The 13631-nt window shown below is 39.9% G+C and overlaps 1 long non-coding RNA gene and 1 other non-coding gene across 2 annotated transcripts in view; one reads left to right on the top strand and one right to left on the bottom strand.

The window, feature by feature from the left end:
* The window catches only part of LOC133249758 (uncharacterized), a 475012-nt gene that overhangs the window by 414994 nt on the left and 46387 nt on the right, over positions 1 to 13631 (bottom strand). The window lies entirely within an intron of this gene.
* On the top strand, positions 12484 to 12556 carry TRNAE-UUC (transfer RNA glutamic acid (anticodon UUC)). Its single transcript has one exon. It is a non-coding gene; the product is annotated as a tRNA-Glu (tRNA).

Raw genomic sequence — 13631 nt, 5'->3', positions numbered from 1 at the left:
GATCAGGGTTATATTACTTTTCAGACGAAAAGAAGAGTTGACATTGGGAAAACTGCAGGTTTTGCCACAGGTACTTAGCATAGGATCTGGAATTTAAATTCTGAGTAAGTAGTAGGTATCTTTTTTTCCCTGTCGTAAATAGACTTTAAAAAAACTTTTACTTTAAAACTGAACTTATGGAAAAAATTGCAAGCAGAAACTCATACAATACAATACTGCAAAGCAACTATACTCCAATAAAAAATAAGTAAAATATTAAAGTTATACAAAGAATTGTATAGGTAACACCTGTATACCTTTTACCCAGATTCTCTAAGTTTTAAACATTTTGCTTGATTAAATGTTCGTAGCCTCTTTTCTGGAGAAGGCAATGGCACCCCACTCCAGTACTCTTGCCTGGTAAATCCCATGGACAGAGGAGCCTGGTAGGCTGCAGTTCATGGGGTCACTAAGAGTCAGACACGACTGAGCGACTTCACTTTCACTTTTCACATTCATGCATTGGAGAAGGAAATGGCAACCCACTCCAGTGTTCTTGCCTGGAGAATACCAGGGACGGGGGAGCCTGCTGGGCTGCCGTCTATGGGACTGCACAGAGTCAGACACAACTGAAGCGACTTATCAGCAGCAGCAGCAGCCTCTTTTCTATGAAAGTTATCTAGATGACCGTATACTAGGCAATGGAAAGTATGCTAAGGTAAGATGTGCGAGTTCAGAGGGATACTGTTACAGAGAGGACACATGCCTGCCTCTCCTCTTCAGCCCTCTGACCAAATGGAATGTGTGTCTAATGATGAGTCATCCTGAACTAGATGGTTGACAGCAATTTCATCAAGATAGAAGAAAACAAAGCAGCAGCTTGGGTCCGTGACATAAATGCTAATACGTAGATTGTGAGTTGAGAAAGAAATTCTCTTTGATATAACCCACTATTACCTTAGTCTCTGTCAGCACATCAAAGCTGTGTGATAAGTGATACTTGAACATCAGAAGCGTTATCAGTATTCTGTGGTGGTGAAAAGCATAAATTCTGGATCTAGGTTGCTTGTGTATAAATTCTGGTTCAGCCATTTGCCAGCTCTGTGACTTTGGGGAATTATTCAAAGTCCCTCAGCCCTCTCAGGTTTGGCATGAGTACATAATTCCTAGTCATTTTGATAATTAAATGACTTATTTGTAAAGTGCTCAGAGTGAGGCTTGGTGAACAGCAAGCAGATGCCTGAGAGGTGGGTATTATTTTGAACATTTTGAAAGATGAGGAAGTTGAGATTTAAAGAAACCAACTGACTTGCCCCAGATAATGCAATTGGTAAATACTGGAGCTGGGAGTCAAACTCATCTGCTTGCACATGTCTTTACTTTTTAACATCTATCAAGCATGTTTTTGACTCCAACAATGTAGAGCAGACCTATGGTTGGATTACGCAGCAGACAAACTAAGCCCAGGCTGAAGGCTCTCATGAAACAGAGCATGACTCCCTCCAAAGACAAAGTTTTGAGGCATTTTTTCTTTTTAACATGGCATTAGAGTGGTCATCTTAGGAAAAATTAAAAAATCTGCCAGACTTTCTGATATTTATTTTCTGTTTGTATTGCTTTTATCTGGATTAACGTTGAGTCTGAAGAGGGTCCCTAGAGTTAATAGAATCATGGACTTTGCGGTGGCTCAGTGGTAAAGAATCCGCCTGCCTATTCACAAGACACGGGTTCGATCCCTGGGTCAAGATGGAAATGGCAACCCACTCAAGTATTCTTGCCTGGAGAATCCCATGGACAGAGGAGCCAGTCCATGGGGTTGCAAAAAGTCAAACATGACTGAGCAACTGAGCCTAGGTTTTTCCTTTACTGGTGCTAACCAGCCCTGTGCGAATTGAAGTTTTTAGTAATATTTCAAAGTGGGAAATATCTTTTTTGTAAGACTTTTTATGTATCCCCATGTAAATCGTTTGACTTGTACACTTCCAATGCAGACCAAAGTCTTAAGGAGTTCCCAAACATCTTAAAATATAGTTTAACTGTAACTCCAATTGTAACTAAAATGCTTGAGGACTCTTAAACTGTGTATAAATGTTATCAGAGGTTCCCCTAGAAACTGAGTTCTTTCTTTTGGAGATTTAGAATGGGGAGCAGAGAAAAGTGTCAGGTATTAGTCTTATGTTTGCAGTTTTTTTCCTCTCTAACATGAATTCTCTCATTCTTTAAACCTGTTTAGCTTGCAAGTTAAAGGCTATATATAATTCTGTATATACTATAATACTGTGCCCTCAGCATGCCAGGGGTCACCTGCTCGGAGCATACAGACTATCTTGATGGCTCATTCTAGCATGTAGAGCACATACAAATATATACACACTCATAATTTTACAGTTCACATTTTATTTCAGTATTTATTTTATTGTTTAACATGTTGAAACTTGAACTTAAGAAAAGCCTAATGAGCTACATTATACTTAAAAATGGCTTCAGTTTTTGAAAAATGGTTAATTTAAAAATAGTAAAACAGTCATGAGATTCAAAAAGCAGAAAGCATAAACCAGTGTACAGTCTAAAAATCTCCCTTCTACCCTTGCCTCCCCAATGCCCAACTTTGCTCCCATCTTTTCCATACCAGCAAATTCTAAGGCAGATTCTGACCTTCCTCCCTTTTTTACACATGAGGTAGCATACTGTATACTCTGTTCTGCACTTCATTTTTTTTCATTTAACATATCATAGGTCACTTCATATTAGTACGTGAAGGTGCAGAATAGAACAATAGAGAAGCACATACATGTTAGAACCACTGAATACATGTCAAAAGTGAAATAGTCAGTTCTTATGTTGCTGTCGTTCAGTTGCAAAATTGTGTCTGACATTTTGCAACCCCACGGACTGCAGCATGCCAGGCTCCTCTGTCTTCCACTGTGTCTTGGAGTTTGCTCAAATTCATGTCCGTTGAATCAGTGATGCTATCAAACCATTTCATCCTCTGCTGCTCCCTTTTCCTTTTGCCTTCAATCTTACCCAGCATCAAGGTCTTTTCCTATGAGTCAGAATCAGGTGGCCAAAGTACTGGAGCTTCAGCATCAGTCCTTCCAATGAATATTCAAGACTGATTTCCTTTAGGATGGACTAGTTTGAATCTCCTTGCAGTCCAAGAGACTCTCAAGAGTCTTCTCCAACACCACAGTTCAAAAGCATCAATTCTTCATCGCTCAGCTTTCTTTATAGTCCAACTCTCACATCCATACATGACTACTGGAAAAACCATAGCTTTTACTGGATGGACTTTTGTCAGCAAAGTAATGTCTCTTCTTTTTAATATGCTATCTAGGTTTGTCATAGCTTTTCTTCCAAGAAGCAAGGATCTTTTAATTTCACGGCTGCAGTCACAATCTGCAGTGATTTTGAAGCCCAAGAAAATAAAATCTGTCATCGTTTCCACTTTTTCCCCTTCTATTTGCCATGAAGTCATGGGACTGGATGCCATGATCTTAGTTTTTCAAATGTTGAGTTTCAAGCCTGTCTTTTCATTCTTCCTTTGTATCGTTCTCCAGATCCCTTGGAGACTGAATTGGTTATAACTTTAATTACTTTGATTAAAGCAACAGTTTTCATGCAATCTAGATTCTCATTCATGGATCCCTAATGGCAAGAAGTCTTGGGAACTAGGTGTGTTGGGAAAATAAAGGAATGTAGATCAGCTATGCAGAAATCCATACCTGGCTCTGAAAGCTTTAAAAGGGAATTTCAGTGATTATATCAGGAGAAATAAGGTACATATTGTACCAATGTCAGGGAGGGGGCATAAATAAAGCAACTGAATTCATGTCAATGAAGGGGATCAGAATATACTAGTCCAAACTATGTCACTTCAGCATAAGGATTATTTTGAGTGGATGACAGTGAAGAAATAGACACAGCAGGAAGTCTCTGTCCTCCCTGTTTGTGACTTAAAGCAGGGCATTAAATTCCCTTTGTGAAGATGGGCTTTCTCCCCTCTCCAAGACCGTATGGAAGAAAACAACCCTTATCACAGGAAATAAAAAGTCAGAATGGAAATGAGTCTGCATAAAACAAAGCTTACTAAAATAATCCTTAACTTCTAGTAATTTTTTCCCATATATTTACCTTCCTACAACTTATCACCCCTTTATTTTGTGTTGACAGGTCCTCCACAACTTCCTTGCAGGCCTAACCATTTCTTCTTTTTAAAAGTTTTATTTTATGTTGGAGTATAACTGATTAGCCAACAAAGATCTGTCTAGTCAAAGCTATGGTTTTTCCAGTAGTCATGTATGGATGTGAGAGTTGGACTATAAAGAAAGCTGAGTGCAGAATTGATGCTTTTGAACTGTGGTGTTGGAGAAGACTCTTGAGAGACACTTGGACTGCAAGGAGATCCAACCAGTCAATCCTAAAGGAAAGCAGTCCTGATGCTGAAGCTGAAGCTCCAGTACTTTGGCCACCTGATGCGAAGAACTGACTCATTTGAAAAGACCCTGATGCTGGGAAAGATTGAAGGAAGGATGAGAAGGGGAGAACAGAGGATGAGATGGTTGGATGGCATCACTGACTCAATGGACATGAGTCTGGGTAAGCTCCGGAAGTTGGTGATGGACAGGGAAGCCTGGTGTGCTGCAGTCCATGGGCTCACAAAGAGTTGGACATGACTGAGTGACTGAACTGAACTGATAACTGATTTACAGTATTGCCTTGGTTTCAGGTGTATAGCAAAGTGATTCAGTTATATTAATACATCTACAATGTCTATTCTTTTTCAAATCCTTTTCCCATTAGATTATTACAGAATGCTGAGTAGAGTTCCCTGTGACATACAGTAGGTCCTTGTTGATTATTTCATGTATAGTAGTGTGTACATGTCAGTCTCAAACTCCTGATTTATCTGCCAGCCCCACCTTTCGCCTTTGGTAATCATAAGTTTGTTTTCTTCCCCTGAGAGTCTGTTTCTGCTTGCCTAACCATTTCTTTTAGTTTTCACTTATTCGTTCTGTGACAACATGTCCATGCCCAATAAACACTTTCTCCTGTCAATCTATCTTTTGTCAATTTAATTTGCAGGCCATAGGCACTTACAATAAGAGGGTAGAGGAAAATTTTTCCTCCTCTACACCAATGGTACTGCACTGATAACCACTGAGGAAAAAAAAAAAAGGTGCCAAATTGTCCTCTGTCTTAGAACTACCAGGCTTGAACATGTTATATTTATAGTTATCAGCTCCAGTGGATACAATTTTAACACTTATTTTGTATACAAAACGTTTTCATAATTACAAGCTTCCATTTGATCTATTTTCTCTATTGCCATTAAGGTATAAATATCTGATGTTTTATTATCTTGTTTTTCCTACAGTAAAGGATAATTAAAAAAAATTAGTATCATGGCTTTCATATAAATAAAATGTGTATGTATTAAACACTTTCTTTAACTCAGTTACTGAGGAAACAGTAAAACGTAAAAACCAGTTCAAAGGAGATCTCAAAGAACAGATCTATACATAGGCCTTCAAGAGCACTGAAATATATTTACCAATAGAAGCGAAACTGGCCTCTTCCAGTGGTGGAACGAATTGCACATTTACCTTGACAAAATTGCATTTCTATGAACAGGAATTGTTGACATTACTATCAATTGCTACACAACTTACAGAGTCATGAAATAGCTCAAAGGCAATGAAAGGCATAGACCCTACAGAATGAGATAAATCCTGAAAGGTGGGTTTACAAAACAACACCTAGTATTCCACTGAAAGGACATCTACACATCTAAATCATTTTCTTTTTTAATTTGTCCATTTCAAAGTCTTTCACAAATTTTCATCAAAAACTGTTCCTGATCACACACAGTGTCACAATAGAAGACAATCAACAGGTTTTGAGAGTAGGCACTGAAAAGCCACTCCATAAATGCTAATTGAATAGAGCGATGTTTAAGCGTTGGAATAGAGCTCTATAGATTCTGCACATTGTTAGTTTCTCAGTTTTTCATACCCAGAATATAACTCTGCTGTTGAAGATATTAAAGTGAGGAACAGTTGAGCAGAATCTACAGTCAGGCACCTTCCGACTTGAACAGGGCAGTGGCCTTTGGCCTCATTCAGCTGCATGGGATTCCGGGGCATGACCGGTCACTGGCAGGTTGCTGGGTAACTATCCTTCCAGAAAGGGTCAGTCCTTTGCTTGATTGCACCTTCCCCATGCTGTCTCCTGTTTCTTCCTCCTCCTGTTTCCTTCAGTGAGAAAACTGCCAACAGCTGTTTCTAGCTGGAGCATACAGCTACCAATATACAAGTAGCCTCCCCCACCCCCACTCCCTTAATCCCGCGACTCTGAGGGCCATGTGAGGGGTGATTTGCACTCTAAGCCTAACTGCTGTCATGGGAAAGGATAGAGAGCAGTGTGTGGGCTGTTGGCGGGGTGGGGGGGTGAGGCTACCACATAACAGTTCAGAAAAAGGAAAAAAAAAACAGGAAAAAAATAGATCGAGTTTTCTAAGAAATTAAGGTTTTGTTCTGTGTGCATTGACTCATTCATACTTATCAGGTCATTTATTCTGACTATTTATGCATTTATATAACAAGCCCTGTGGCACTCACTAGGCAAAAACAGACTCTCCTTTACTAGACTCCATCATTCCAATCTCTTGATTAGTTGTACCTTCTTTCTCATTTCAGCGTTACAGCATTTATTTATGTCTTGTGGCTTTTAAAATGTGTTTGTCTATCTCCTTTAATAAAATGAAAACTCCTTAAGGCAGTGGAGTGTCTCATTAAACTTGATTTTCCACAGTCCTTAACCTAATTCTTAGCTTTTAATGGACTCTCCATAAGTATTTGTTGCTTTGGTTGATTTAAAAAAAATAATAAAACCCTTAAAATGCTTTCGGTGATTGTAGATGAGAAATTTAGCCAACTCTTTCCTGCATTAACAACTCCCTGACATTAAAACATATGCTAAGTCAAGCCGTTTAAAAAGCTTTGGGACCTGTGAGCTACCAGGACTCACAAAGGGAGGACTTGAATGGGTCAGAACCTGCTGGGCAAGTCCTGGGCTCCCAGTCGCTCCGCAGGAGGGAGGGCTGTGCATGCACTGACTTGTAGGCTGGAGAGAGAAGTGAAGAAAGAAGCCTAAACGCACAAGTTCAAGGATTCATGTCTCAGATGTTTTGCTTTTTCCTTTTTTTTTTCTCTTTCACAGTTGCAAGAGACTGTAGATCTCCTGCCCACCCTTGGGACCCAGGGGGTCAAGGTTACACATGGGGACTTGTTCACCAAGCTTCCTTTCTCATTCCCATCTTTCCACAGCAAAACTCATTCTTTCATGCTCATGGAGACACTCATGGTTTATTTAATTCCGTAGTGAGGTTTCAACGGGCAGCTAACAATGTTGTCTTAGTTCCTCTTGCAAAAGAGCTTTACTTCATTAGAACATGGTAAGAAAGAAAACTTAAAAAAAAAAAAAAAGGCATTAAAATGAATGTCTGCCCCGAAACAAGAATTAGAATAAGGATGAATTAGAAGAAGGCTAGAAGTCCTAGGAGGACTTACTAGGTGGCTCAGTGGAAAGAATCCACCTGTCAATGCAGGACACTCAGAAGACATAGGTTCGATCCTTGGGTCGGGAAGATGCCCTGGAGAAGGAAATGGCAACCCACAGCAGTATACTTGCCTGGAGAATCCCATGGGTGGAGGAGCCTGGTAGGCTACAGTCCATAGGGAAGCAAACAGTCATACATGACTGAGTGGCTAAACAAACAGCAGCAGCAGAAGTCCTAGGAGCTCCCAGTCTGGGAGATCTCTGCTTCCTCAGTTTTTCAGAGAAGACTCTGGGGATCTTCTCAGCATAGTGTGGTTTGGAGAAATACAGCAGCAGCATTCCTGGGAGCTTGATGAAAGTTCAGAACTCCAGCCCCACTCCAGATTTAGGAATAAAAATCTGAATGTTAACATGAGCCCCAGGTGATTTCTCTCTTCACATTACAGTTTTGAGAAACCCTGATAATACCTGAATGTATTTGAATATCTGAATGTATTTGAATGTAAAAGACTTCAAAGAAGAGCTTCCCATTTTACCCTGGGGAAGCACATCCAGCTGCCCCCTTTCTCCCAGCTTGGATTGTGAACTCAGTCATCCTTGTGGAATAAAGGATCACTTTAAGGCCAAACCAGCAGTTATACTAGACCAATGTTCACATCGGACTTCCCTGGTGGCTCAGACGGTAAAGCGTCTGTCTACAATGCGGGAGACCCAGGTTCGAGCCCTGGGTTGGGAAGATCCCCTGGAGAAGAAAATGGCAACCCACTCCAGTACTATTGCCTGGAAAATCCTGTGGACAGAGGAGCCTGGTAGGCTACAGTCTATTGGGTCGCAAAGAGTCGGACACAACTGAGCGACTTCACTTCACATGTCTAGAAGCTTCTCAGCCAGGAAGAAAAGTTGCATTGCAGTAGTTTATCCTGACAAGAAGTAGGTTCTATTTGTTCCATTTTAGAGGTAAGGAAATTGGGGTGCAGAGAAGTTAAGTAATTCTTCCAAGATCATCTTGCCAGTTAGTGGCATCACAGAGATTCAAGCCCAGGTCTACCTAACAGTGAAGGCTTCCCTAGTAGCTCAGTTAGTAAAGGATCTGCCTGCAATGTGGGAGACCTGGGTTCAGTCCCTGGATTGGGAAGATCCCCTGGAGGAGGAAAAGGCTACCCACTCCAGTATTCTGCCCTGGAGCATTCCATGGACTGTAAAGTCTATAGGGTCACAAAGAGTCAACATGACTGAGCGACTTTCACTTCACTACCTAACAGTAAAGCTCCTGCTTTTTCAAATGCACGATGTTTTTGCGGTTGCTATTGTTAGCTCTATTCTTTTTAAACAGCACGTTACTTGTCTTCCCTTTCATGTTATATATATGTATATATATATATATATTTTTTTTTTTCTCAGGATAAATTTATACTGCAGCCTGCTACGTTTTGTAAGGTTTAGTTATTTGCAACTGCCAACCTCCCTGTCCCCCTTGGAGCAATTTTCAAGCAGGAGGTTCTGTAACCGCCAAGGGGAAGGGGAAGGAAACAGAAAGGCCCAGTGACAGCAAGGGTTCCACTCCGGAAATGACCCCCAGAGGAGCTGGGGCTGTGCCAGAAAGAAGAGCGAGATAAAAGAGGCCAGGACTCAAAACCGGAGACAGAGGAGAACTGTGTAAACAGATGATTCTGTCCCCTCTGGCAGCTCTCCCTCTATCACCCCACCCCGATCCTTCCCACACTCCACACAGAAGAGACTCAAAATCTCAACAAAGACAGAGTCAGGGCCACACCATGGGACACCCTTGCCAGAAAAGACCTGGGGCAGTGCTCCGGCCACAGTTTTACACATTTCATACGCCCTTGTGGAATGCGAATTTTTTCCCCCGCCCCTCCTTCAGGCAACTTGGGGGAAAAAAACCAGAAAACAAAGGCGGATGGGCTGGGGTGGGAATGTGGCAAGGCGGAGCCAAAAGTTATAAATGACAACTAAACGTGTCTACTGGCGGTCCACTACTTTAGGATAGAATCCTAATACGGAATTCACTTTTGTGACGTAGATCAGTCCTCTTCCACATTTCCAAAGGAGAACAGAGCCTACTGTATTTTCAGCTCTGCAATGTATGGTTCTCCCAATTTTATTTTTTTTTACAAGTCAAAGCCCCAGAAAAGTTGCAAAAATAGTACAGTGAAATTTATATGCCCTTAACCTCAGCTGTGGTTTGATGAGATTTTGTCCTTTTCTCTCTGTTTTGTTGAACTATTTTTCACAACACTTTAATCCCTAAATATAGGCCTGTATCTCCAAGAACAAAGACATTCTCTACATTTATGCATTATCATAATCTCATCTAAGAAATGTAACATTGATTTAATATCATCTAATATGTAGATCATGGGCTTTCAGGTGGAGTAGTGGTAAAGAATCTGCCTGCAATGCCAGAGACCCAGGTTCAATTCCTGGGTCAGGAAGATTCCCTGGAGGAGGAGATGGAAACTCACTCTTGCCTGGAAAATTCCATGGACAGAGGAGCCTGGCGGGCTACAGTCCATGGGGTTGCAAAGAGTCAGACATGACTGAGCATGCACACTATATGTAGATCATATTCAAACTTCCCCAAATGTCCCATATATATTCTTTAAAGCTGTTTTGTAGCTGTTTTTTTTTTATTTTTGGATCAACTTTCATGCATTATATTTGGTGGTAAAGTCTCAATTTTAAAATATGTATACTAAAACAGTCTCCCTGCTTTTCACCTTTATTTCTCATTACATTTTCATCTGATTGTGCGTTTTCTTCTCAAAATATATGACAATCTAGCTTTTACTAATTTTTTTCTTCATAATTTGTTTCAGATTTATATTTACCTAAAATGGCAGATGCTGCGTATGATTTTAGGGGAGAAGATAGCTGTGAGTTAAACTTGAAGTTAAGCCTTTAACTAGACTAAGGGAAGCTATAGAACTGAAGAAAACAAACTACTAACTCCCATGGGCCAATTCTGGCTTGCCTGATTTTGTAAAGGATGTTTTGTGGGAACTCAGTCACGCCCATTCATTTACATTTATTTTCTATGACTGGTTGGTTGCGTTCATGTTTAGAGCATGGTTCAGTAGGTATAACAGAGAATGTGTAGCCTGCAAAGCATAAAGTGTTTACTATCTGGCCCTTTACAGAATAAGTTTGTTGACCCTTGATCTAGAATAAGAAATATGAAAGTGACTTTCTCCTTTGACTTTTAATCAAGGCACGATTCAAATACTATCAGAAAGATCATACAGATCTCCTTGATGATGATTTTCTACTTCTTGAAGTAAAAAGAAGTAAATTTATCAAGATTACTCAACTTAATGTTTAAAATTTCTTCTCTTTAAAAACCCCTTTAATGTCCTTGTATGGTCCACTTGGTCTAATCCAAACTCTTCAGCATGAAATTCCAGGAAAGGCTCTTCTTAACTAGTATTAGGCACCATTTCTTGTATCCTATTGGTTCCACTATAGACGGCAGCCCATCAGGCTCCCCCGTCCCTGGGATTCTCCAGGCAAGAACACTGGAGTGGGTTGCCATTTCCTTCTCCAATGAGTGAAAGTGAAAAGTGAAAGTGAAGTTGCTCATTTGTATCCGACTTTTAGCAACCCCATGGACTGCAGCCTACCAGGCTCCTCCATCCATGGGATTTTCCAGGCAAGAGTACTGGAGTGGGGTGCGATTGCCTTCTCCTCCCCTACATCAATAGTTTTCAAACATAAGGGTGTAAAAAAGACCATAACCACTAAAGGGGTGTGTTTAAAATGCAGGTTATAAACCCCTACATCTGAAGATTTGAGTTACAAAGTTCTAGGAGAAAAGTTAGTAAGTTACCTGCAATTTTCACAAGTACTACAGGTCAATCTGATACAGATGGTCTGAAAACCACATATTGGAAATCAGTGCTTTAGACAGAGCAGAATATTCACACTTGAGCCCTCCATGCCTTCCATGCCCCTTCTGGAAAGTTTGCCTCCTTCCATTTCATTAAAGGGTCTGGGCAATGTCCCTGGGTGATACTGATTTAATGTTCTTCCTACTGATCTCCCTAGTAGTTCATTCATTCACTCCAGCCTGATCTCATGGAAATGTACATGTATCTATTCTCATTTCTCTCATTACATTATTGCAACTTATCTCCTGTCAGTCTCATAGAGTTCCTTGAGGGCAAGAAGTATCTCAGGCATGTGTGTTTCCTTGCATATAATTAAATTGGGATGAATACTGAAGTGTATGTTTGAGTGAGTAAAATGGCTATTTGAAATAGATTTAATTTGGTGTTATTAACATAAATTATATTACACTGTACATGTTGATAACCTAATAAGATAAGCTCTCTCCTTTTTTTGTGTTATATAAAATATATTTATTACCTAATTCCTGAAAAGGACTTGGTGTTACAAGACACAATTAAGAGAGTGAAAAGAGAAGACAGGCTATGAGAATTTATTCTCAAATTACATGTATTTGTCAAAGGAATCCTAATAAGTATGTGTTAAGAGCTTCTATAATTCAACCAGAAAAAGACAAACCACTTAATTAAAAAACATAAGTGGAAGATTTTAAATGGCACTTTACAAAAAAGATATCCAAATGGCTAACAAGGATGTGAAAAGCCATTTGTCATTCTTAACAGGGAGATGCAAATTAAAACCACAATAAGATACCACTACACACCTACCTGAATGACAAAGAGTTGGCGAGGATGTGGAGCAACTGGAACTCTCCTGCATTGCTAGTGGGAGTGTAAGCCAACGTAACCATTTTAGAAAACAGTTTGGCAATATCTATCAACTCTAAATATGTATCAACTCTATGAACCAGGAATCCCACTCTTAAGTATACACCCAAGAAAAAGAAGAGCACTTTTTAAAAAAGACTTGAAAAATAATATTCATAGCAGTTTTATTCATAAGAACTAAAAGCTGGAAGGGAATTCTCTGGTGGTCCAGTGGTTAAGACTTGGTACTTTCACTGCCAAGGACCTGGGTTCAATTCCTGGTCAGGGAATTAAGATGCCACAAGCTTCGAAACAAGGCCAAGAAAAAGAATTGTGCAACTATTGTTGACAATGGGCTTCCCTTGTGGCTCAGCTGGTAAAGAATCCACCTGCAATGTGGGAGACTTGGGTTGGGAAGATGCCCTGGAGAAATGAAAGGCTTCTTAATATTTTTGAAACTATAATTTTATTTTTAAATAAATTAAAGGAATACCCACTCCAGTATTCTGGCCTGGAGAATTCCATGGACTGTATAGTCCATGGGGTTGTAAAGAGTCAGACAGAACTGAGCGACTTTCACTTTCAAAAGCTGGAAACAATCCAGAAGTCCATCAATAGAAGAATGGATAAATAATGGTAGAAAAATCGTGTGTGTGCTCAGTTGTATCTGACTCTTTGCAACCCCATGGACTGTAGCCTGCTGCAAATGGCATTATTTCGCTCTTTTTTATGGCCAAATAGTATTCCATTATATACTTTGTATATACAATATCTTCTTTATCCATTCCTCAGTGGACATTCAGGTTGCTTCTGTGTCTTGGCTTCTGTGACTAGTGCTGCTATGAACAGTAGGGTGCATGTATCTTTTCCAATTAAAGTTTCCTTTAATAGGTGGATAGATGTCCAAGAGTGGGATTGCAGGATCATGTGGTAATTCTATTTTTAGTTTTATAGGGAACCTCCATACTGTTTCCCCATACTGGTTATATCAATTCACATTTCTACCAATATTGTAGGAGGGTTCCCTTTTCTCCACACACATCCACTTTAGCACTTATTGTTTATAGGCTCTGGGGTGGGGGATTGTGCCCGGCCCCAGAAGTGAAAGTGTTGAGTCCTAACCAGGAGACCACCAGAGAATTCCTTATTTGTAGACTTTTGGTGGTGACCATTCTGACTGGTGTGGAATGTGCTAGTAGTTATATTTTCAAATAGTTTTAAATCTAATGGCCATCACCTTTATTAACACAATCCTCTCCTATAATCTGATTTACTTAAAAAAATATGTACACTCAAAATGTCAAATAGAAAAAAAAGAAAGTAAAATAAGTACTCAAATGCATCACTTTTAAAAAATAAAATTAT

Source organism: Bos javanicus, chromosome 6, assembly GCF_032452875.1.
Source record: "Bos javanicus breed banteng chromosome 6, ARS-OSU_banteng_1.0, whole genome shotgun sequence".
In the NCBI taxonomy this organism is placed as follows: domain Eukaryota; kingdom Metazoa; phylum Chordata; class Mammalia; order Artiodactyla; family Bovidae; genus Bos; species Bos javanicus.
The sequence above is the reverse complement of the archived record's forward strand: the minus strand, read 5'-3'. Positions and strand labels throughout refer to the sequence as shown.